Below are 26,905 nucleotides of genomic sequence, written 5' to 3'. Positions count from 1 at the left end.
TTCTCCCTGCCCGATCCACAGTCCTTGCAGAGCTGAGACCAGTGGAGGCGACCGGAAGCGTGGGGCACGCCATCTTGAAAAGGCCACGAGACGCTGACCGTGCAGCCCACGAGTGACCCTCGAAGCTCTACACCGGGGTTTGAAAAGCCCCAGCCCCGAGCTCCACTTGCACCAAAGCTCACCCCTCCACACTCGACGAGTGCTGCGTGGGGCCCTTCTGCTTGTGTTGGCTTGACGCATTGGCCCGGTCACTTGCCAGCTGGCTTGTGGCCCCTGTGCCGGCAAACTGAAATACGACTTGCTTTTCTGGTTGCTCCAGATCTGCACCAGCTCCTGTGAAAAGGAGCCCCCACTCTGACCCTCCTGGTTCGAGTGATAAGCAATCTCCCGGTTCCGCGTGGATTGCTTTTGCCAAGTGCTGTTTGCTGCAATCTTGAAGCCGACGGTGCTGATGGCGAGAGCCTACGTGGGACAGATCGTGACCTGCTCCTGGACGTCGCAGATGCCCCAGAGCCCACGTGACAGCGGAGAGAAGCCTATCGACAACCACCTGATTACGCCCGACATTGCCTGGTTCCGTCCTGGTTCCACCCTGGTCACTGCTGAGTGACCCAGACTCTGTCCCCTCTGCTTTCAGGTACTTTTCTACTTCGATCCACCCTTGGATCGCACCGGACACTTCTGCTTCACAGCGCCTGCAGCTGCAACAGCTTCAAGCACCAAGAGCCTGCGTGTCTGAACCCGACGCCACTTCGACCCTGTGCACCCACGGCCTGTGGGTGAGGTAACATTGCAACGCCGGTGTTCTTACACTGGTACACACCTCTAGGGTCTGTGTCTAAAGTTTTGTTCCTCTAGGTTCAGCGGAAGTATCTTTTAATTCACTTTATCTAACTTTTACGCACCATTGACATTGCATTGGTGCGCGCCGCACTTTCCGTGCTGCACCCGTCTCCTGTGGGCTACTCCCGACTTCAGCATTGCTAGTCCTGACTGCTCCCAGCGAATCTCTAGGCCCTAGGCCTAACCACTGTTCGATAAGTGTTCCTTATACCACTTTTTTAGTATATGGTCTGAGTGGCCACCCGCCCTCATCCATAATTGTGCAACTTTATATGTTTAACTGTGCTTTTGATTTAACGCTTGTGCCCCTTTCCTCATAAAGAGTACTGGGGAGTAATTTAGAAATAAATACATATATTTTTACAATATATACTTGTGTGGTGTCCTTTCATTTGATTACAGGATTGTATGTGGTAAAACAGCTCGCTTAACACGACCTCTTAAGTTAAGCCTTTAAGGCTGCTTAGTCCATGCTACCACTAGGATAGCTTGTCTAACAAGGTTGACTTACAACCTGACATCTTTGGGGTTTGTTTGGACTGATAACCAGTGGTTCCAGAATTGGAAACACTACCTATCAGGCCAACTTCTCACAGCCTGAAAAGGCAGTGTGTGGATGTCAGGGTACATGGCCCCTAAGGGTGGTACAATGTGTGCCACAGCCCTTAGGGGTCTTCTCTGGTCACCATGCCCTGGGTACATAGTGTCCAATTTACCAGGGGCTGACAGGTGGCCAGAGATGCCAATTTTGTTTTGGTTTCAACGCCGGTTTAGGGAAGGAACACAGGCCCTGGGCACCTGGTTGGCAGGGGCCCAGGGCACACTCAGTCAAAGCACATCAGCAATTCAGCAAAAAGTGGGGCCATACCTATTCAAGAAAGATGCCAATTTCTCACAAACCCCACTTGCAAACTGGACTTTCATGACCAAATGCTACTGAATAGCCAAGATGGAAGAGGAGGCAACTATTGGGAGCAGCAGCCTGGCTCATATGACCACAGCTTCCAACTAGGTTTGCACTCTGCACAATGATGTAAAAAAAAACTTGTTAACTAAACACTTTTCAGAACTAATACCTTTAAAAGCTGGTTGTATTTATGCCTCTGTGTGGGGTAACACCAAGGTTAATCTGAAACCTTATGTACAATACAATTAAGGGTGTGTAATTCGCATGATTTGCTTTTGCATAGTTATGTGAAATAATGCCAAAGTTGCATAAAATTAGGCCTAATTACGTAAATGCAAATCAGTCATTCTCACTATTTTAGAGTGAAATTCATCATGTCACTTTTTGATGCCAAGGCCCATTTAAATGAAAAAACTGTGAACAGCTACTCGTGTTTTGTTGCTCCTGTGCATTCGCTGTAAACATTTAATGCGAATTGCGTTTTTGCTGTAAATATTTACAGTGAACAGCATGTAATTACGCAAAGTGGTTGATTTTAGGAATTAAGCGTTAAGAACATTTTCCGAAATTATGCAAATTACACTATATTGTGAAGTTTTGGGAATCTTGATTTTGGGTAGCTTTCCTCAAACACCATACTTGAATCTTCTTGTTTACAGTGAAAGAGACTGGAGGTTTCTTTAACTCCTAGCTGGCAGACCAGATGGAGCCATTTAGGACTTTTTGGGCTGAGATGGATTCTGGAAGTGATGGCGTGAGTTGAGACTGGGTTTCTACTTTTCAGAGAAATCCAGTTTTGATTGTGATAGGAAGGGAACTCCTTTTCAGCATCGAATCAGCAATTGCTATAGCTCTGTATAAAGGAGTCCCTGGCACCAGGCAGTGACGCTTCAAGGGCACGTTTGCTACATGCACAATTACAGGAAACCAAATGTCCAAGGCTCTGGACAATGACTGCTCAGAGCTGCAAACCACAGTGCTTGACTGTATGTAGATGCTTCAGTTAAGAAGCATTCGCACATAAGATTTATGTAATGACAGCCCCAGAAGTACTCTAGTGAAATGTCCATGGGATTGGCCCCTATAATTTTTTTTTGTAGCTCTTCAGTGCATAATTTTAGCTGGTGGGTTCTGATGCTCGGCTCCGTCACTTAGGGCCCCATTACGATGTCTCCAATGTCGGACCCCATGTTTCTGACACACTATGAAACTTTCCAACCGATTATGATAGAAGGAAACCGTTCGCTCAGTCCGAATTGGTTCCGGGCGGCATTCTGAGTATCAGTCGGTCGTAGCAGATTCATACAGCTCAATGAACCGCGTTTCCGACAAATTATGATGTCCGATTTCGACAGCCTTTCTGACTGTCTGTCCGACACAAACAGGCAGTCAGAAACTGACTTTGGGGGCCAGTAGCAGGCCACCCTTCACCCGGACGCTTTCCTTTGGGACTCGTGGGGGTACCCATGGGACCCTCTTTCAAACCATGCACAGTGTTGCAGGCACCTTGGGGTGCCCGCCACAGGGTGCAGGGTTTTCCGCAACCACCCATTTTTGCAATGGGAGTCTGTGGTTGGTCGGAACCCATGCTCCTATTGAAGTCAATGGGAGACCGACCGAGCAATGTTTGGAAGCATCATGGGTCGGACTCCCCCGGCCCAAACCAATCAGAATGCTTTTCAACCGACATCGGAATGAAACCCAGAATTGTCAGCACCAATACCTATGACAGTCTGCCACATTGTGGAGCTGTATTTTTTATTCAGAGATGAGCACAACTGTTAATTCATTATACATTAGGAATGACTTATAAGTGCTTCCAAAGCCATTCTTTTAACTTTGGGTTCCTGAAATTGTCAGAATTGGCAAATTTGTAGGAGTGTGGCTTATTAGTTATGTTATTGTAATTGACCGCAGCAAGGGAAGTTGAAGGGGTCTGCTGAAAACGACACCTGGCAAATATTTTAAAAAATTTTTTAATTAAGCACTTCTCTTGCATGGGGTCCATATTGTCTCATTTCTCTCACAAGCCTGACTGCTGCAGCAGGACAGATACTCACTGATACTATTGGAGAGGCCCCATTGGCCCCACTCTTTATGGGGTTATATTAAGGCAAGGGCCCTGCTCAGGCCAGGCAGGTCTAGAAGTGGGATAAAAAAAAAGTGTGGGGTAGGAGGGGTCTTTAAAAGGGGCATGGCCCATGTAATTAAGGGTGTGGCTTAAACACCTACAGCTTCAGCATGTATTCTACAAACATGCAGACATTTTAGAAGACAAACGTGAGAGATTTTAAGAACCTAATCCGGAGAATGTATTTCTCCCATTGAGTTTTGTTGAGGCCTGAATCAGATCTATTGGCAATTATGGGACTTGTAAGCATGCTGCTGCAGGATAGGATAACAGAAATGCAAATATACGTTTTTCCTTACCGGTCAGGAGCACAGAGAAAATAGTGTGGCAGGTGGAGAGAGCTTGACAAACGTGCACTGGCCTGCAGGAGCAGTTTACTGGCAGTGCATACTCCGAGTCACACATGACTGTCCCTGTCGTCTGAAGCCTGTTGGGTAATCTGGTTTTTGCATGCAGGAATCAGAAGATGGGAGACTATATTTAAAATCTGTTCTCCAGACTGAATCGGGAGGGTTGGCATGTATGTATTATAATATACATTTTCCTAGTTGCGGTGCTTCCAGTGATTTACGTGTTACAAGCACGGAAAACGAAGCAGCGGCAACATTGATCTGAGGTATTTTGAAGGCACTGAAACTGCTGTGATAGTTTCTGCAGCCTGCTTATTTAACGCCAGTGATTCATTTATTGGCATTAAAAGTGTGACCTTGAGGATACACAAAGATATTTCCTAAATTGGGATTAACCTGACATATTACCTTACTAGGAATAGAACCTATAGCCAGAGCCACTGGAATATTGTGGCAGTGGACGGCCAAATTATGCAGCAGGGTTGATTAAATTATGCAACAAGAAACTCCAAATCATGCAGCATTAAAAGGCACATTTTCCAATAGTATTACTCATGTTGTCAATTTTAAATTTAACACTGTCTGGGCATTCGTTGCATCTCTTTAGCACCAGTTTAACAACCAAATATTGCAATAAACTGCAGAAAGGTGACCAGTCATCAACCTTTGCAAAGGACATTCCACTGTGCAGCAACACATGTTGCTGAGTTAGTAGTAACTTTTGAACAGTTCTGGCTAAAACATTTTATTTAAAATCTGCAGATAATGCAGCAGATGATGGATTATGCGGCAAATGCAGCAAATCGGATTATGCGAAAATCGTGCCATCCGCACAATTGCATAAATCCAATGGCCCTGCCTATAACTTGCAGGCTACGGTGACTCTCATTGTGTTCTCACACTTCCTCGCTCTCTGTCCCCTTTCTCCTAAAGTGCCTTATTTGTACTGGATCCTCTGGCTTGTAGGTGCTATGTAGATATTTTGGGATTAAACCAAAGGTTGCTCAGTTTTCTGCTCATCTCGCTGAGCTGGTATGAATTTATGGTTTGCTTTCATTTTTGGGGTGTCAGTGCACGAGCCTGATGCAGATCACCACAGAGGGGCTTCATGAGAACCCCCTTACTGTGTGAGTCCTGGGATAGCCATGTGTGGGGCAAGTCAGTAAATACATTTTATTGTATATGATTAAAATCCTGTTGAATTAATTGTAAACCTACTGTGACCAAATACAGCTGGAACAAATTAACTTTCCTGTACTTGAGTACAATGTCCTTTAACAGTTAATTGAATTTAAAGCCCATTAGCACAGCAGCTAAGCCTCTTCCTCGCCCCTGTCCATTACTTAATTACACTGCTGGCTAGGCGATTGCTTTTGTGGGAAAAGCCGAGTGCCACAGCTGATTCAATATCCTCACGATTCTTCACTGTAGATTGGCCACAGATATTTCCTTTGCAGGTCTAGATGGACTGCATTTAGTTCTAGTCTTATTCTGAAGTGGACTGCCAAAGGTTCAGCATCTGCCAAGTGCGGTTCATATAAAAGATGTCCAGGCTATGGACTAGGCGTCTGCATAATCCTGGTGTACCGTATTCCAATGTTGGATCGATTTTTTTGACGAAGGTAATGTTAGCCTACGCAATAGGTTGACCACTTATGTTGTATGACATGGTGCTTAATTTGAGCTGGTAGTTACAATGTCCGGCACCAGCGCTTCATTGTCAGCACTGGCTCTAGTGACAGTCCACCACATGGTGGCGCTGTCTGTCAAATTTTGAAATGCACAACCGTGCTTAAGTTAATTTACATCAAAAACTACTCTGTTGCTCATACCATTATTGTATCTTTGGGTGACTTTGCTAGTTTGAATTGTCATACTTGTAGCCGTGCGGTGGTTAGTACTTATGTTGGTTCTGTCATTGTCCACGCTGGCAGGGGCAGTGAGTGATGCGTGCTGCAGTGGCCTCCCGAAAAGGACCCTGGCACTTCATTTTAAAAAAAAATTGTTTACAAATTAAGCACTGATAGCAGATTAATTTGGTTGACAGGGTTTTCAAATGTTAGACCTTTTAATCTGTGATAAATACCCATGCCTAGATTGTTGTAATGCTTTACTCCGTTGACTGAATTTTCCATGGATATGAAATCTTTGAGTTTGCGAACTACAATCGGTTTGGGATGGTGTATTTGTGGGTAATTTTTGGTTTTCTAGATTCAATTGTTGAGTAATTTGTCAGCCAATAGGCAAAGATCTAGGTCATTTGTTCAGGCTAGAAATGGATTGGAATTCTGGAAGTAATTCTTGGGATAATGGAGTCCATGGCAAAATACTAGCTCCGGCACACTTGAGGACAGGTTTGTCATAAGGGGCAGCCATGGCAAAATGTGGGTGCTAACACATTGGAACCAATACCAGGCAAAAGGGAGGTAAACCATGGCATATGGGAGGGGGTGCAGCTGTGACCTGCGCTGGCCCTGAAATGCTAGAGAACTTTTGACATACGGAGACCCCTTTCTATATGGACAGCAGAATTCTGGCACTGTCATGGTTTGCATCTAGGGGAAGAGGTGGGCATGCCAATATGCTGAACTTGCCTCAATAGAGGAAATTTGTCTTTTTTTTTTTTTTTTTTTTTTTTTAAAGATATGGAGGCCCATAGCACATTTTGAATAAAGGGTGTCAATTGACGTGGCAGACTATGAAAGGGCCTAAATATTTATCGAGTGCCCTTTCAGAGCCTATGGCGTTTTAGCAAATTTATGTGAAAAATGTGCTTTAAAATGCACTATTACAATATTTTCTTGGTGGTGATAACTCCCTGCACATGCCCTGGAGGCCTTGCTCATTGGCTTCACTCGCCACAATATTGGCAAAGTATTTTCCACCACTTTCAAAGATCATATCGGCTCCCAAATAGGGGTGGTATGAAAGACATTGTGAGCTGTATTTTTAGATGTATCATGCAGTTATTAAGGAACTTCAATGATGTCCGTCATTGTGTTGTCATAAGGGTTAAGGTCATTTGATATCATCTCATAGGAATGTTCGGGGCAGGGGGGGGGGGGGGGGTCAGAGGTCATGTGTCACTTCTTGGGATGTCATTATGGCCAAAAGGGTGTGTGATGTCACTTAGGCCGCCCCTAGCAATTTGGTAACTCGATGTTCATGCTGCGCACCTCCTTCATACACACTTGTACAGAATCTCAGTTGCAAATTAAAGGTATGGCCAATGCTCTGTGTGCTCTGCAGAGAGGCCAAGGATTGGATGACCATGTAATCTGAACACCGTTTTGACCCCCGACGGCAGTTTGAGACACGCAAATTGCCTTAAGCCTCCACTCCAGAGCTCTCAATCGTGGCCAGTTATAAACACCTGGAGGCGACTCAGTTCAAAGTATGTACTATAGAAGTTCAATACGCGAAATGAAAAATCCACATGCACAGCAACCTGGAAGTAGCTAAAACTATTAAATAAAACGTGAAGTATAAACCGAAACCAAATCACAGATCTGGATTACCTAAACACTTATTTACATTCATAGTTTGAAAATCGATCCATTTTTTTTTTTTTGCCATGAAAGTTCAGGACAAATACAGGTCCCGATGGGAACCAGTTTCATTGTCTGTTTTTAATTGCTGAGGGTCTGAGCCCTGGAGGGATGTGGGCCACTTAAAGATTGGGTCCCAGCTGTGCAATGCCTTCCTGGTTAGGGTAGCCAGATGCTGGTGCTGACTTTTTCATAGTTCTGGCATTGTCCCCATATATAAGGAAGGCAGGCCTTGAGTTTGTAAGATGTAAGCTTAAATTATGTTCTCTTCTTGCACCTGTTCTGTGTGAGGGAAGTTGGCTGCAGCTGCATCCGCTGTGTGTGATGGGAGGTTGGCCGCAGCTGCATCCGCTGTGTGTGAGAGAAGTTGGCTGCAGCTGCATCCGCTGTGTGTGATGGGAGGTTGGCTGCGTCTGTATCCGCTGTGTGTGAGGGAAGTTGGCTGCAGCTGCATCCGCTGTGTGTGATGGGAGGTTGGCTGCAGCTGCATCCGCTGTGTGTGATGGGAGGTTGGCTGCAGCTGCATCCGCTGTGTGTGAGGGAAGTTGGCTGCAGCTGCATCCGCTGTGTGTGATGGGAGGTTGGCTGCAGCTGCATCCGCTGTGTGTGAGGGAAGCTGGCTGCAGCTGCATCCGCTGTGTGTGATGGGAGGTTGGCTGCGTCTGTATCCGCTGTGTGTGATGGGAGGTTGGCTGCAGCTGCATCCGCTGTGTGTGAGGGAAGTTGGCTGCAGCTGCATCCGCTGTGTGTGAGGGAAGTTGGCTGCAGCTGCATCCGCTGTGTGTGATGGGAGGTTGGCTGCAGCTGCATCCGCTGTGTGTGATGGGAGGTTGGCTGCGTCTGTATCCGCTGTGTGTGATGGGAGGTTGGCTGCAGCTGCATCCGCTGTGTGTGAGGGAAGTTGGCTGCAGCTGCATCCGCTGTGTGTGATGGGAGGTTGGCAGCGTCTGTATCCGCTGTGTGTGATGGGAGGTTGGCTGCGTCTGTATCCGCTGTGTGTGATGGGAGGTTGGCTGCAGCTGCATCCGCTGTGTGTGAGGGAAGTTGGCTGCAGCTGCATCCGCTGTGTGTGATGGGAGGTTGCTGAAGCTGCTCCTTTGGAGGTCGGGAGATGCATGTAACAGTGGGGTTTATTGAGGCCAAATGTACTTGTCCCCGGGGTGCAGGAACTTGGGGTGCAGGAGGTCCAGCAGCACCCACGGGTGCGCAGCGTTTGTCGCTGCAGCCCCTAGGATGCACGGGGTGGCCTTTCTGGGCCCACCCAATCCTTCAGTGATCTCTAGCTGAGCACAAGACTAATGCATATCTGAGCTATGGGAGACTAAAGATCCCCTGATCACATTCAGGTAGAGGCTGTGGTGCTGTCAGCCTAATATTCTGTGATTCTAAGGAAATCACTTAATCTCCACGTGCCTCAAAGACAAAAAAATGAATGTGACCTGTGTAACTGGTGCTAGTCTAAAGTGCTCCAATACCTTTGGGTCAACTTTGCGCGATATAAAACTGCAAAACAATAATAAAAACACTGCAAGGGGGAGCCCATCACTTTGCATTACCTCACTGACTCCCCCATGATCGTCCAAGTGACGATCCCCCAGGGGCACAATGTGAATGGAGAAGGCTGCAGTCAGGGCTTTAAGTGGGCCTGTGCTGCTGGTACTCTGCTCCAGCGGTTCTAAAAAGCAGGTTCCGAGACTGCTCCTTGTCCGGCTCTCCATTTTTGCCTCCACCATCAGGGTGAAAAAAATCTTAACTCTGCCGCAGTACTGTCGTGTTCATGCTGTTTGCTGGGCGGCACACCAAAACACAGGACACAGGTTAGTCAGGTATTCCTTTTATTTGCACATCGTACAGCGTCCCGTCAGCACGTCCTTACTACTAGAGAGACTGAGAGAGACAGACTGAGAGAGACTGAGAGAGACTGAGAGAGAGAGACTGAGAGAGACTGAGAGAGACAGACTGAGAGAGACTGAGAGAGACAGACTGAGAGAGACTGAGAGAGAGAGAGACTGAGAGAGACTGAGAGAGAGAGACTGAGAGAGACTGAGAGAGACAGACTGAGAGAGACTGAGAGAGACAGACTGAGAGAGACTGAGAGAGAGAGAGACTGACTGAGAGAAAGACTGACTGAGAGAGAGACTGAGAGAGAGAGAGACTGAGAGAGACTGAGAGAGAGACTGAGAGAGACTGAGAGAGAGAGAGACTGAGAGAGACTGAGAGAGACAGACTGAGAGAGACTGAGAGAGAGAGAGACTGAGAGAGACTGAGAGAGACAGACTGAGAGAGACTGAGAGAGACAGACTGAGACTCTGACTCTGAATCTGACTCTGACTCTGACTCTGACTCTGACTCTACAATGAGTCTCTGCTATTTACTGAATGTCCTTCGTGATCTAGTGTCTCCATCGCTTCCTTGTCCTCTATCTTCCTCCTTCTATGTGGCTGCAGTTGCCACTGCCATTTTACTTTCATCCGCCTTTAGCTCCTTGACACGCTATCTTTTCCTTGTTGCTTGTTGTCGGTCGGAGACAGCCATTATCATCAATCCTTTCACTTTCGTCACCGCCAGTGAATCCTTGGAGAACCGGTTGTCTTAATATCGACCTTGTTTCTTTCTGTCTCACCACCTTTGGTCCTGGCCGTGCAGTGTCCCTTGCCTTGATCTTCCTTGGTAGCGCCTGTCCGCTCTGCTCATTGTATGTCTTTATCCTTTCCTTTTGTCGCTGTTTCTCCTGCGCCAAAGTCCTGTCACGTCGCTCCTTTTTATCCATTTTATTTTCTTTGTCTTTGTGTCTTTCCTTTTGTTTTCTTTTCTTCTATGTTCTCCTTTTCTCTTTTCTGTTTCTTTGGTGATCTTTGTCCCTCTTTTCCTTGTTATTTCTCTTTTTCTGTCTTTTCCTCTATTTGGCCTTATCTCTGGCTTTTCTTTTATTTTTACTTCTTTCTTATTCGTCCTTTTTTTCTTTTCTTATTCGGCCTCTTCTGGGCTTTTCTAGTCTTCTTCTTCCTTCCTTTTTTTTTTTTTTCTTTTGCTTTCCTTTTGTCTTTTTTCTTTGTCCTCTTTTCCCTCTTCCTTTTTCTTTCTCTTTTCTCTTTATTTTCTTCTTATCTCTTTATCTTCTTTCTTCTTCTTTATTTTCTTATCTCTTTATCTTCTTTCTTCCTCTTTATTTTCTTCTTTTCTCTTTATCTTTTTTCTTTTCTCTATATTTTCTTCTTATCTCTTTATCTTCTTTCTTCTTTTCTTCTTCTTTTCTCTTTATTTTCTTCTTTTCTCTTTATCTTCTTTCTTCCTCTTTATCTTTTTTCTTTTCTCTTTGTCTTCTTTCTTCCTCTTTATTTTCTTCTTTTCTCCTTGTCGATTTGTCTTTTTCCTTATGTCCTTTCTCTTCCTTTCACTTATTGTTTTCCTTTTTCTTATTGCACTGTCTTCTTTCTTTCTCTTGTTGCCCTTTGTCACTTGTGCGCACTTTTTCACTTTATTTATCCTTTATTCTTCACTCAAACTTTTATTTTCTTTCTCTTTTCGGACCTTTTCCATTCTTATTTTCGTTTTCTTTCTGTCTTTTCTTCTCTGTTCCTTTTTTATTATTCGCGTTCTCCTTAATTCACCTTGTCTTATGCTCTTCTTCTTATTTGCCCTTTGCCTGGCTTTGAAATGTCTGTTCAGTTGTTTCCCTCTGCTCTTTTCTTGAATGTCCCATTCATAAATGTTTATCATAAAAGTCTTCTTGTAGCAGCTACACCCCTTGCCACAACTGTCTTTTGCTGGGTGAGTTCAAACTGCGGTAACCTGCAGCTGCCCTGTCACTTCTCTGGCTCTTCTCTCCAGCTAGCAAGCTCCAGATCTTTGTTCTTTCCGTCCTTATTTCGTCTCCTTAGTTTGTCTTTATGTTCTTTTCATTTCCTTCCTTTCCGACATTATTTGGCCTTAAAATGGCCGCTCCATTCTTTTTGTCCTTCGTTCCTCATCCAAGATGGCCGCCACCTTTTTCGTGCACTTTCGCGGTCACAATTGCATTGCCTGTTCACAAGATGGCCGCCACTTAAATATAGTTTCTCTTCTCTTTTTTTTTTCGTTTGTCGTTATTATTTTCATTTCGCATCAACAGTCAATGATGCTCTCATCAATTATCCAGTCACTGCTGTATTCTAAATGTCCTCAAGCCTGGGCCCTGGCTGACACAGACATACGAGATCACTTGGCCGTGTACACGTAGGTCTCCCCTAACGCACAGCCAACCACTCGTAACGAGTCAGCATCTCTGCCTCCTTTTCGCCGGGGCCGGCCCACCGCTGTTCTCAGCGCTGTTCTCTTAACTCGCCCCATTCAAGTATGGCCGCCGGTGCTCTTGATACTCTCGCGACGGCCTGCGCCAGCCTCTTCCACACATCTCGCGAGAGCTCGCTCCACTAGTTTCTAGTCGCGCTCTTGTTTTCAGCGCTTACCGTGGTCGGCTGGATATGCTCTCGGAGGCTGTCGAGGTGTATGCCAATGTTTCTTCTCCTTTTCCATTTAAGTCACACTATTTGCGCATCCTTCGGTGTTCCTTTATTTCCGATGGCGCCTCGGTGGACACGCGTCGATCCGTCTCTTGACCCTCGTCGCCAGTTGTCGTGTTCATGCTGTTTGCTGGGCGGCACACCAAAACACAGGACACAGGTTAGTCAGGTATTCCTTTTATTTGCACATCGTACAGCGTCCCGTCAGCACGTCCTTACTCGTCCCCGTCCTGGTCATCGTCTGTCCCCTTCCCTGTGTCGTCACCGGATCTGGTGTCCGGTGGCCTGGTCACCCTGCCTGAGGACCCACAGGGTCCTAACGCCCTACTGTCCGTTGCCCATACTGTCAGGTCACGACAAGTACCACCCTTCACTGCCTTTGAGGTAACTTCAAAGAGACTCGTTATAGTTAGTTAACGATCTCATTTCAGAAATGAAGCTTTTTAACTTATGTATACAACGAAGCCATAGTTTCTTATTTATCTTGTTTAACTAACCATTGACAAAGTTAATAGTCCTGGTTTGTTGTAGGTGTAATGTTACTTGTTGCATTATATCTGGATGCAATGACAGAAGCAGCAAAATATCAGTGGGATGGCACACTATGCTAAGCACAGATCCTAAATTCAATGTGTTTTTTAGTGACACCCTAAATTACATCATCCATGGCCCTTTGAGACCCCCCCCCCCCCACCCCACCCCCTGTTTTTCATTCCACTGAAAGCCCTGGCTGCCGTATGCCAAATGTTTCCTAACACAACACATTTGGAATACTAATGAAGAAACTTTACAGGCATTTCAAACCATATAAACCACAAGTAAAGAGCAAATGATTAAGGTACATCAAGTCAAATATTGGAAAAATATACTGTTTCCAATTAGTTTTATTTCTAATTCCGAAGTGTGATGGAAATAAAGATTTTAATATGATCAAAACAAAAATTCTTTACTTGCATGATAAATATCCATTGATTATTCGCCGTACAGGTTGAGCAGTAAAAATGCATGCCCGATGCAGATTTGATGGCCATTTCAATGGAAAATGTGCTCTGTAAAGAAAGTAACCCCGCCCCCTACTTTATGATTTACTCCTATATTGGAGACGGTGTGCAGCAAGATTCACCACTGGATGCATATTACACCCCTACCATTCTCCTGCTGAATGGACGTGGCACATAAGCTGCACTTTATGTAGTGCTTTGATTTTTCACAGACCGTGTGACTTCAGTGACATGACCTGTATGGGCAACAACCCCATTAAAGCCAATCCTCCGGATTCAGGCGTGAGACTACTGATTTCAAGGCTAGTGTCCCGCCTCCCGATTCCTGCATTCAAAGTACCCGATTCCTCAGAGGGCTCTGTCGGGGCTGGTCTACTGAGACTCGTTGTATTCACTGCCAGTAACCTGCTCCTGCACGCCAGTGCACAACATTTCTGTCACACTCTCTGCCCGCCATAGCGTTTTCTAAGTGCTCCCGGCAAGGGAAAAAACATGTATCTGCATTTCTGATAGCCGGTCCTGCAGCAGCACCCTTAAGTCCCATACAAGACAATATACAGGATTCAGGCCTCAATAGAAATCGATGGGCGACCAACAATCTCCCAATTCTTTTTCTAAAATCTCCTACTTTTCTCTTCTAAAATGTTGGCATGTATGTACCCGGCCCCCCGCCTCAACTCTGAAAATTGTTCCAGCCCCACTGCTCGCCCCGTTTAAAGCTCTTTGACATCCATTGGGCTACATTCACAGTTGGGTCTTGCAGTGGTTTGGGTGTCTTGATAAGCTTGCTTACGCAACTGATCACAACAGTTGCTTACACTTGCAAACACTTATCTACCCGGTAGTCGGATATTTTCGATTAAAATGTTGGGGGCACCTGTGCTGCACGAAGCGTGAGCTTATAAGATCTACCACATTGGGGCATGGGTGGCTGATTCCCGACCCTGTAAGATGGGTAGAGCCGAAGGGATATCTTTGCTGTTTGATATCTGAGACTCTGCGATGTGCGCAACACTTAATGATGAGTTCTTGGGGTGAGACCTTTGTCTACAAGATCTGTAACGTGAGGTAGGTTTGCTATCCAAAGCCTCATCCTGTAAAACCTGTGTATCCTACTGGGAAACTTAATCAGTCCTGTCAAGTGCCACACATCTCACGTTAGAATAACAAATTTCCAGTAATTTTCCTGCATTACCACAATGACTGATATTGTAACACAGTAGAACCGTGTCCTGAAGAGCGACCATACTATATCGTTTCAATTTCTCACTTTGCTGGGACGGATGCATAAAAATTGAGTTCAGAGTATTGTTTTTCAATCAATCACGGGTTTGTTAAGCGTGACTACTCACCCGTAAGGGTCTCAAGGCGCTGAGAAGGAGGGGAGGGGCAGGTTCCAGTCCATCAAGGAGCGGGGTCTGTCGAACAGCCAGGTTTTTACGTTGCTCGTGAAGATGGGGAGTGATGTTGTCTGCCGGAGGTGGAGCGGTAGCGCGTTCCATGCTCTGGTCGCGAGGAAGGAGAGGCCTCCTGATCTGGTCTTTCTGGCAAAAGTAACATGATGAAGCAAGTAAGTGTACAACGGGAGGTATCGGATTCTCAGTATATTATGACGTGGAAAATATCCCGCTATCACAAATTCATACCCAAGCCAAACTAACCTCAAAGATTTGAAAACAGAAACACACACCGCCTAATTAATGTAGAAAAGCACCGCCTGCTCAAACCATAGTATTAAACGGATGTGGATGTCCAGCTGCAAAACGAAGCTTCTAAATGCATTTCGAAAAGTGGGTCAGGGTAAATTGCAGTGAAAGAGGGGTCTAACTGGAGAACTGTACAGGGACGAGGAGGAGGTGGGATGAGTTGTGGCCTCGCCGCCAGAACGGTCTATTTTAGGGACCACCTTCTCCAATCTCCTCCTAAAACGACATTTACTTTTAAGAGCACGTGACGCGTCATATACAAGATGGGCCCTACTGTAAAGTTACGGCTGATGCTGGGGCCTCGGAGCTTGGCTATCGGGCAGCTGAGACCATGATCTACGCCGGAGCTCCATGCTCATCCTGTAGTTAGCATCGGATCCCGAACGTCAGCAGATTGCTAATTGATCATGATCTGATCATGCCATTAATTTGATTGATTGCCAGGGAGGAGCGAAGTCGCTGCAGGCTGGCCAAGACATGCAATCTGTTTAATTTATTTATCTGGCTGCAGGTGTCTGACCTAGGCTGTGGGCTGTGCTATGATACTGACACTAAGTGTGGGTGACTTCACTTTGTTCTTGATTGTCACTTAGTCGTTGAATGGCACTCCTAATTACACTGAAATTATGAAAGTGTCACACATAAGCAATCTGAAACCTTGGCAGCTATGCTTAATCGAGTTTCCGAGCCAATCCGATTGTTGTAATTCGATGGGTAGCGTACCGGCCTGAGGCCGGAGTCTGTGAGATGTGACCTGTCGGGAGCTCTGCAACGCACGAGCCGGTGACGACTCCAAGAGGCGTGGCTGTGCTGTCTGAGCCCCAGGGGCGTAACACAGGCCCCCGCGGTCCGGGTGGGGGGGCAAGCTCAAGGGGGCCTCCTCAGCACTGCACTCTGGCCGGAGAGCTCCTGATTGAGCCCGGAGGGGGCCCCTCTACATACTGTGCAGGGAGGCCCCCTCAATTTTCGTTACTCAGTGCGGAGCCCTGGACCTGTGAACTGTACAATGCGTCTGCGGTCTGAGCATGTACAGTCGCTGGATTCCAGTGTCGTGAACATGGGCCCTAGCACAGGCGTAATGAAACTTGAGGGGGCCTCCCTGCAAGGTACATGACCAGACCAGACCCAGCACCAATGGAAGCTGCGCCCCAGAGAGCCCAACTGGGAGAAGGGCGCCTATAAAATGTGAGTGGAGGATCGATGCTGAAGTGTGTAACATTTGTGGAACCCCGCTGACCCCATTCCTTTATGAGGCTTGAGCCCGTTCTACGGTCGGTGTGACCCGAGGGAGTAGCTCGGATGTCGAAGCATTACATTCAATAATTGTGCGCCGTGTAGACGCTCGCCTCGAGCCGGCATCGTCCATGAACACACATTATTTCTATCTTAAGGTGTAGAGAATTCTGTACGTTTATGAAAAACGTATTAAGTCCACTCCGCATGTTCCCAAGCAGCAGAAATATTCCCCACATTTTACTGCCAGGAATGAAACCGAGCAGAGCTCTTCAATAAATGACATTTCAAAATGTCAGTTCGGAAACCTCTGTACCGAACTGAGTCCATTTTGAGTCGAGGGTCGTGGCGGGGTCATTTCTGCCAGATATGTTCTGAAGGTTCCGAATGGTGGGGGGTCAAGGACTGACCAAGCTTAAAAGCTGGATCCCTCGGGCCAGCTGTTTATTTCTCCTGCCATCTGGCCTGCTACCTCCAAGCAGCTGCAAGCCCCGGGGAGATTAAGGTCCTTTTCAGCAAGGACTGTCTGCTCTCATTGGTCAGAATATCCGATCCTAGTTCCTTCCCACAGTCCTATGTGAGATAGATGCTCACTTTTTATTTTTATTTTAGTCAGCACACTTAACAGACCTAAAGACTCAAATATTTCAGGCAGTCTTGTACAAAACAAGCAAAAGTACTAATAACATGGCGTTAAAAAATAAAAAAAAAACATGATGTATAATTTTCTTTCAATCCAAGCAACTTTGTAACCTTTGGGATCAAACACTGAACGGTTCCAGCAGGAACTCAAACCCTTTCCGGTGTTTGAGGAGCTCTCCAGTAGGCAAAATGCTATTTGGCTATTTTACAAGGCACCCTGAAAATACTTCCCTCTATTCAGAACGAAGGCTGAGACCTACCAAACCATAGTCCCACAAATAGGCTAGGAGTAAAAATGCTGTACCATGAGCAAACAGATGAAATTTTGATTTGTGTGATAATTATCATGCCCTACTTTTGCTCCTTTCAGGTTTTAGCAGTCTACCCTGCCAAAATTAATCGGGGGGGGGGTGTAAGGCCATTATTTGTTGTGTTAAAACAAATAAAAACGTTTTAATACACACATTTCCAAACAGGGTACTGGAGAAATTGCCCAGGGCTATAGGACTTGTTATGCCCCCCTCCCCCCACCCACATACAAAGAATAATTGTTGACAATCTGAATTCAGCTCTTAAATATTGAATCTAGGAAATCTTCCTTTTCTGTTTGGTCACTACATATTGTATTTACTTTTGCTGGCCCTATATTTTAGCTGGTTTTAAAATTCTGCACTCTACCCCTACTATCCAGTAGTACAGTAACTGTGCTCCTGCTTTAAATGTGGTTGAGCTGGCATACGCCTAATTGGCACATTTAACTTGCTTCGTTCCTAGAATATGGTACAAAGTGTACCCAGGGCCTGAAAGTTATATGCCACCCCCTTTTCTGAATCGCTTTTGGCCACTATAGGTGTGGCAGGGTATACTCAGACATAAGTCCCTTGCTCACTGCACCATCAGGATTCAAGCAAGCCGGGCCGATGGCTGAAATGCCAGAAACCGGTCCCCGGAAGCTTGTCTCCTTTCCAGTGAAGAATTGGCTTGGCAGTCTGGTCTGCCCTGTTCCCATGATGCACTGGGCCAGGGACAGACTAATTTGCATGTAGCCAGGTTCTGAGCTGGGATGGTGCAGTGAGCTAAAAAACGGTGATGGATCAAGCCCTGATCTTTGGACTGGGTAAGAGTGGTCTGCTTAATTCAGACACTCTGTTCATCACCACCCCCTTTTCTGAATCACCAGTCTGTGGCAGCACCTCTTACGTCATCCAATGCCCGACTGTGGCAGTGTAAAAAAAAATGTCAATTCAACCGCTCAAAGTGTACCCTTCTCACAGATCAACACCTTCCTTTTGAATATTAACTCGCCCTTACGTAGGCCTTGCAGCCCACAAGTCAAGGTGTATGGTGTTTAAAAGTAAGGCATGTAGAAAATTAGTTAACATGTCCTTGCAGTAACTAACCCCCATAATCTATTTTCACTATAGGAAGGCTAGATGACCCATAGAGACACTGGGAAGTAATATTAAATACAAATAATGGACCTCTGGAATGGGACCAGTAGAAAAAATAATTGGACGTTTTTTGATAGTTGTTAAAAATCCAATTCCATGGTGAAGTCCCTTAATAAATATTAAGTAAAAGTAACTTTTAGAAATGTCCTTTTCCCGGTCTGAAATTCCAGGATATTCATTTGCATTGGTTCTCCAGCTTTACCCGGCCAGTAATTCGCCCTGACTAGGTGTGAATGTGTGAAATGTCTATTCAAAGTGAAAAAATAGGCTGATCTCAAACTCTGACTATGTAGGGTGGGGGATGTGGGCATCCTTTTTGACACTACAGTGTCAAATCCTGCACAATGTGTCAAACTCTACTTGATGGATCTGCTGGGTTCACAGATAACATTTAAGTCACCCTTGAAAGTGGAGAGAACCGGATACTAAATCAGTTCTAGTAGCTCTATGGCTACTGGGGGATTCCCCGACCCAGCACTGAGGAATCGCCAATCATCAATACTGCATCTGTGGCCTGCCACTGACCCACAGCTTGATCCATAGACTCTCTAGCTATGGCAGGCGTGATCCAGCCTTCCTATGGACCCCTCTTGGTGTGTGCTCTGGGTGCTGAGGGCCCTCCCACTGACTTCACTCATACAGTGGTGAAAGACCGTGGCTCAGCCATGCACACCCAAACTAAGATGGACAAATTCACTTCTTCTCCCGTTAGTGGTACATGACAATAAAGTGGGAGGGCTCCTACCATATGGTCTATGTAATCCACAGACCTGAACACCATAATCCAAGCTATTCAACCATCCCAAGACACAGTTAAAACTAAAATTGGAGAATTGCAGGTTGATATATCGCTCCTCAGCCAGGATCTCCTGAAGATTGCCAATAGTCTTCAAAGAGGAGGACAGGAACTGAATGGTAGACTATGTCAACTCCTTCAAAAGTAAAATGGTGAGATTGCTATCCCTCACCATCACCCTTGAATAGTGGGCTGAAGATATGGACAGCGGGTCGAGGCGCAACAATATTAGATTTATTGGATTCCTGTAAAATGTGGAGACTCCTGACACAGCAATGTTCCTATACTTATGACCGTCATCCTGGCTACCTCAGGGGACCCTTTTGTGCTAGTTTGTGATCGAACATGCACACAGTTCTTTGGCCCAGTGCCCTCTGCCCATGAGCGCCCCCTTTGCACACTGATAGCCTGAGAAATCAACTACTGAGGACGGAAGTCCTCACCCACTACGCCGGACACACGCTTGACCCCGTCTTCTCCTCCAGCAAGCACATCTCCTTCAGCCACTCCACCGGACTACACTGGACAGACCACAGCTGCGTCCACTTCGACTTCAGGAGAACCACGACTCACCACCACCCGCAGCAGGTTCCCCGCAGAAGCTGGAGCAAGATCACCGCCGACCAGCTCACCACCCACCTCAGCCAGAACCGGCCAACCGACATGACGGACCCCAATGAAGCAGCCTGCAACCTCACACAGTGGCTCACCAACTGCGCCGACGAACTCGCACCACTGAAGAATCCTCTCAGCAGACCCGGCAGCAGGAAAGCCTTGTGGTTTACCATCGACCTCAAAAACTCCAAGAAAGCCTGCCGCACCCTCGAAAGCCTGGCGCCATGACCAGACAGCAGAGAACATGACCGCCCTCAAGAACGCCACCCGCAAACACCACCAGCTGATCCGAAGCACCAAGAAGACAGCATTCAAAGAAAGACTGGACAACAACACCCACAACAGCAAGGAGCTCTTCAACATCGTCAAAGAGCTCTCAAATACCAGCGCCTGCAACACCGACATCACTCTCTCGCAAGACCTCTGCGACTACCTTGCCTCGTTCTTCCACTGCAAGATCGCCGACATTCACAACCGCTTCGGTGCACAAACAACGCACCCAGCCACCGAACCAGTGCCCCCAACCACCACCCTCTGCACCTGGACCCCTGTCCGCATCGAAGACACCGCCCGCATCCACTCCGGCTCCCCCACCGACCCCTGCCCACACCACATCTTCAACAAAGCTGACTCCATCATTGCACCCCAACTCCGGATCATCATCAACAGCTCCTTCGCATCCGCCACCTTCCCGGAGAGCTGGAAACATGCCGAGCTAAGTGCCCTCCTCATGAAACCCACCGCGGACCCCACGGACCTGAAGACCTTCCGCCCCATCTCGCTCCTCCCCTTTCAAGCCAAAGTCATCGAAGACCGTCAACAGACAGCTCTCTGCCTTCCTCGAGACCAACGGATCCCTTGACCCCACACAGTCCGGCTTCCGAGCAAACCACAGCACCGAGACCGCCCTCATCGCAGCCACCAACGACATCCGATCCCTGCTCGACAACGGGGAAACAGCTGCCCTCATCCTCCTGGACCTCTCAGCAGCCTTCGACACCGTCTGCCACCGCACCCTGATACAGCGCCTCAGCAACACCGGAATCCAAGGAGCGGCCCTGGGGTGGATCATCTCGTTCCTCGCCGGAAGAACCCAGAGAGTCCGCCTCCCACCGTTCCTCTCCGCGGCCACCGAAGTCATCTGCGGCGTCCCTTAAGGATCCTCACTCAGCCCCACCCTCTTCAACATCTACATGAGCCCCCTCACGGCCATCGCCCGCCAACACAACCTAAACATAATCTCCTACGCCGACGACACCCAGCTGGTCCTCTCCCTCACCAACGACCCCGCCACCGCCAAAGCCAACCTCCAGGAAGGAATGAAAGACGTCGCGGAATGGATGAAGATCAGCCGTCTGACACTGAACTCAGACAAAACTGAAGTCCTCATCCTCGGACCATCCCCCTCCGCCTGGGACGACTCCTGGTGGCCCCCTGCCCTGGGCAGCGCACCCAAACCAACGGACCACGCACGCAACCTGGGAGTCATCCTGGACTCCTCCCTCACGATGACCAAGCAAGTGAACGCAGTCTCATCATCCTGCTTCAACACCCTGCGCATGCTCTGAAAGATCTTCCGATGGATCCCCACCGAAACCAGAAAGACTGTCACCCAGGCCCTCGTCACCAGCCGTCTGGACTACGGGAACACCCTCTACGCTGGAACCACAGCCAAACTCCAGAAGAGACTCCAGCGCATCCAGAACGCCTCAGCACGACTTCCTGGACATCCCGCGCCGCAGCCACATCTCTGCCCACCTGAAAGACCTGCACTGGCTCCCCGTCAACAAGAGTATCACGTTCAGACTCCTCACCCACGCACACAAGGCTCTCCACGACATAGGCCCGAAGTACCTCAACAGCCGCCTCACCTTCCACGACATAGGCCCGAAGTACCTCAACAGCCGCCTCACCTTCTACACACCCACCCGCCAGCTCTGATCCACCAGCCTCGCTCTCGCCTCCGTCCCAAGAATTCGGAAATCCACCATCGGAGGAAGATCCTTCTCCCACCTGGCAGCCAAGACATGGAACTCCCTCCCCACTCACCTACGGCTGACCCAGGATCACCTCTCCTTCAGGAAACAACTCAAGACCTGGCTGTTCGAGCAGTAGCGACCCCCCCCCCCCATAGCGCCTTGAGACAGTTACAGGTGAGTAGCGCGCTATACAAATTTTGTGAGTGATTGATTGATTGATACTGTCCTCCAGGAAGACCAGAAGTCTGGGCCACTAACGTTCAATTGTTCGCTTATTATGGCTTTTCCAGACAATACTTGTGCAATCCAAAAGAAGAGGGAATCTTTTGACAAAGTGAAACAAACTCTTAACCGTCAGCATATGCTCATCCCAGCAAGGCTCAAAGTAATTCAAAACTGACAATACCACTTCATTGGGCAACTGATAAGCCGCCCCTATGGCATGCAAGAGCTCAACCTGGTGTCTACCTGGAGACCCACCACCAACCCCCATATGTGAAGCCTAAACCGAAGAGGAGGCCTACGTCTTAGAACCTAAAGGTAATCCATGGGCTCCAAACTCCTCCAGCTTGAAATCACTCCCACACACCTATCCTCCATCCAGGTGATGTTCCTCCAGGTGTGGGGTGGCTGGCCAACCTCACTAGTGGCTTGACGGCTGGAAATATCTTTGTGTGATGGAGTGATGTACAACCCTCTGTGAGGGGAGTACCATGGACATCTGCAGTGCTCTCAGTACTCACTTTTCTGGATGAGGTCCACCTCTAATACCCTACACGACTTACCCCCACATGAACAACCACGACCCTTACTTGAGGATGTACCAATCCAACAGATCTCATTGGCAGATGGGGAGAATCTCGAACACATTACTGTAGAAGATATACAGGAGGCGATGATGCACTCTAAAAAAAAAAAACGCCCAGTGTAGATGGGTATCGCCTTGAATGCTATTGTAAATTCGACATCTTCTCTCCTGCATTATATGTGTATGTATGTATGTATGTATGTATATATCTGCAGAAAGGCCAGTTTCCCCTCTCCCACCCCTCAGAGCTGGACATCGCCACCATAGTGGTTGATCCTAAAGCTGGCCACCCCCTACACCAGTATCGCACACCAGGCCCATATCTCTGACCAACACAGGTGAAAATATTCACTAACTTCCTCGCTAATAGGCTGAAATGAGTTCCACCCACCCAAACCAATATGGCTTTATATCTCATTGTAGCACCCACCACTGCATGCGTAGCATAGACTTACGAATGCCCACATTCACGAACGGACTGACCCCGTGCTCCCTTCCTCCTATCTTTTTGGAAGGCCTTTTATGCCATGGAGTTGGACTTTCTGAAGTTGCTCCTGGGGGAAAATGGGCTTGAGGCCATGGATATGCCTGCTACATACAATTGCTTTACTCACAACCTCATACAATTGCTTTACTCACAACCTATGCACTGGGCGCTGGTCAATGGAGTGCTCCTCGATACCCAATCACTCCCCCTTCCCATTCAGAGGGATCTGACAGATGCCTAAACTCCCTGGTACTATTTGCTCTTGCTATAGAACCCCTAGCCAGGCTTGAGACGTGATGGCCAGTCACAAGGGAGGCAAGTGCAGAAGAGAGGCTTGCACTCCATGCAAATTGCATTCTTTTTTTATTTTTTTTTCTAATCCACACCTCACAGGGTGCCTCCAACTCTTCAACCTATACGGAGAGGCCTTGGGACTCTGGTTGAACGGGGGCATATCCCTATTGGTCCATCTACAAGGAGATGACACAGCCACATCACGTCAATCGTCTATATCCATAAAATGACTGTTCTTCAGTTACCTAAGGGTGCACACCTCCTGCCTACTGGACCTGTACTGGAGCCTTAACATGACCCCATGCGACCACTGTGAAACCCAATCTCCAACAGTGGGCGGCTTTACCACTTGTAATGTAATTGTAATGTAATTTGATACTTGTATAGCGCACTACTCACCCGCAAGGGTCTCAAGGCGCTTGTACGAATACCGCTGTGGAACCCATCCTGGCTTTCCCGGTGAGGCGTCTACTCCTGGGCACCCCCAAGGTGGAGGCCAGGCATCCTTAGCGTTGTTGGGGCCGTTGTGGAGATTAACCCCTTCCATGCTCATGACGGAACGGTTCCGTCATGAGCGTAAGGTGGCCTGTGCTTATGACGGAACCGTTCCGTCATGGTTCCATAGGCCCAACCGGGGCAAAATTCGCGCAGCACAGAAGGGTTAAGCAAGCTATTTCCCAGAGTTGCAGAGTGGGACTCCATGATTGGAATAGGCACCGAGGCGAGAATTATCAGGTCCGTGGAATTTTTGAGCCCAAGACCCGCCGAGGCGGGGAATTGAACCCTGGTCCCGGGCTAGATCTCTGCATCAGGGTCTGCCGATCTAATCATTGAGCCACACTTCTCCACTTAATGTGCTAGACTGCGTGACCCTCTTCAAAACAATCAAGTCGGATAACTATTTATTCTCAAACTTTCCGCTGATCCTGAGCATCCGGGCAGAAAGATTGTGAAACCAGATCTGCACGTTTTTTATGGGCAAACTACTCACCTTGCATAGCCTGGGTCAAAACAGACGAACAGTATGATAGGGGATGGTTATGACTGACCCTAATGTATACTACAGGGCAGCTCAACTAACAGTTTATAATGGGAAATAGCAATGACGATGACTGAACCACCCATTGCCTATGCAACTCGCTTGAAGCAATGAATGCGTCTTCACCACACATTCCTTTCCCACGCATGTCACTACAAAATGACTTGGGTACAGCGTCGGACTTGAAGTCCAGCGCTTTCCCCACTGTTGCGTGGACTGGAATTGAAATAGTAAGTTTTTGTTCCAAAGTCAAACGCTTTCCCTAAGACCAGTTGCTGGAAAGAACTGCATGGTAAAGTTATGCATGGTTAAGACACATTTGTTTCAACCGCGTTAAGGAACACATGGTTGAGGCATGCGCGGTTGCCCTACAACCATTTAGAATTATTAATAAACAGGGCATGAGACGGCCCTGCATGTTGAGCTGAACTCCCCCCTCCTAGGACACAACAAAGTGATGGGGCTGTTATAAGTTCATCCAATACTACATCTCCCTGAAGTCACCTGTGTGATCTTCCTGAGTTTGTGGGCCATGTTACGCTCCATGGGGTGGCACACTGCACTGACACGAGACCCCATTGTGGCAGGCAAGGCGCCTGGGTCATAATCTGCTTTACGACCCTGGGGGGATGTCTAGCAAAAGGGTCGCATCCAATCTTTCCAAATACCAAGATGACCTATCCAAGACCCAATCCCATAGAAACCTACAGCTTAGGCACCCCCTAGACACGTAGAAGAACCAACTCAAGGGACTCCCTGAACATAACCTCTTAGAAGCCATATTACTGATGGGTGGGCTGGAGAAAGGTGGCATATCCCAGATCTATTGCACCCTTGTTAGTAGCACTCCTGATGCCTTCATCCCTCTGTGATGGAAATGGGAAGGATGTATAGGCCCAATTGATGATCTTCATTGTTAGTTTGCCCGAATGGCTCCACACGAGAGTGCCATAGCCTCTCGACATAGACTGATTCAACTGAACTGTCTCCATGGAATCTACCTTGCTCCCTAGAAGCTGCGGCAAGTTGGCTATCTCCCCATTCTACCTGTTTCGTTGCTGAAGCACAGAGGCGGACTTCTTCCACATGACCTGACAGTGCCTCCAGATTGCAGAGTACTGGCACCAGATAGCAGAGTCCCTGACCCAAATTCTGGGATACAAGGTTGAACTCTCACCTAAACAAGCCCTATTGGGGTACTTGACGAATTGGCCGACACCGGGGGAGAGCGATATTTGCCAGGCATGGCCATGGTGATCACCAATGGGGGCATTGCCTGGAAATGGAAAGCACCTGGTCCACCCACGTTCTGACTGGTGAGCGGGTCTGGACAGGTGTGCAAAAGGGAAAGAACCATCTACGCTGCCACGGGATGCCCCATAACCAGGGGTACATGATGGGAACACTATGGTCTTGAAATTAATTGACTTAATGGTATGTTCTATAGCTATAAAAAACCCTTAGGGTTATAGGGTGGCAAAAGTGCGAGATTTTGTGAAGTACATTCTGTCACTGCATAAAACCAATAAAGTTGCTTTTCAAGAAAAAAGATTGTTGGAGACAAATCTGGTAGGTTAAGGCCCCAATGATTGGGTGCAAGTTGTTCGTTTTGGTTGTCCTTCTTTGTTGTATGTGCTTTACCTGCCCAGACTGAGCCTGTTTGTAATTTATTGCTGCACAGAGATATTCATTTACTGAAGTACTGTGCCCCGGATGGCTGTTTCCAGTGCTTAATTTGTAAAGAAAATGGACCAGGGCTGTCGTCTATAAGCCACTGAGTCTTGCACCACAAATTGCCCCTGCCATGCTGCCAATGATAGTAACAACCCACCTACTAACTATCACACACCTAAGTGTGTTAATTTGGACTGTTTCAGCCCCCCAAAGCAATAAGAATGGCTTGGTAATAGTCAGTTTTAATGTATATTGAATTAATAATTACCTGTTGTTGATGTCCTCTCTAAATTAGCCAGACTGCGCCGTCTTGTGGCAGACTTTCACAAGCGCCGTTATTGACAATTAAGTGCTGGTGCTTAGCACTGGAAACCACCAGCTCAAATTAAGGACTGGCTGTGGACCGGAATGGTTCAGCTAGAAATCTTGCAGACCATTAACTGCTTGCATTGAGTGATTCAAACGAAACCTGGACGAACTCGTGCTCCAAGCATAAAGTTTTTTTTTGTTGTTTTTTTTGGGGGGGTCGGATAGAGTAACTGGGGGTATCAGTTTCCGGAATTACTTTATTTTTTTATCTTTTTCCAGAAGAGTTTTATACAATTTCGAGGTATTTTTTGCTGTAGGAGGGAATCTCCAAGGAGTCTGGGAGCTGGTTTGATAATCTCAAGCAGTTTTTTTGGAAAGTACATGCAGTCCGTGAGTTTTGCAGAAATGTTTCTCCTTTTTTGCTCCTGAACAATAGAAATTAATCAAGATAAGGGTCTATTTGCTGTGTCCTTGCTAGGAGTTAAGATTACTATGGGAACATTCGGAGTTGCAGAGAAACATGTAGCTTTTTTAGGGTGGGGGGAGGGGGGAGGGAGGGATTGCGTTGGTGCTTCACTGAGGCAAGCCTC

The 26,905-nt window shown here is 47.3% G+C and overlaps 1 protein-coding gene across 1 annotated transcript in view; it reads left to right on the top strand.

The window, feature by feature from the left end:
* Positions 1-26,905, top strand: part of COX4I2 (cytochrome c oxidase subunit 4I2) — a 137,454-nt gene that overhangs the window by 20,389 nt on the left and 90,160 nt on the right. The window lies entirely within an intron of this gene.

The sequence above is a fragment of the Lissotriton vulgaris genome, chromosome 7 (assembly GCF_964263255.1).
Source record: "Lissotriton vulgaris chromosome 7, aLisVul1.2, whole genome shotgun sequence".
Lineage (NCBI taxonomy): Eukaryota > Metazoa > Chordata > Amphibia > Caudata > Salamandridae > Lissotriton > Lissotriton vulgaris.
This window is presented reverse-complemented; position numbering and strand designations above follow the sequence as displayed.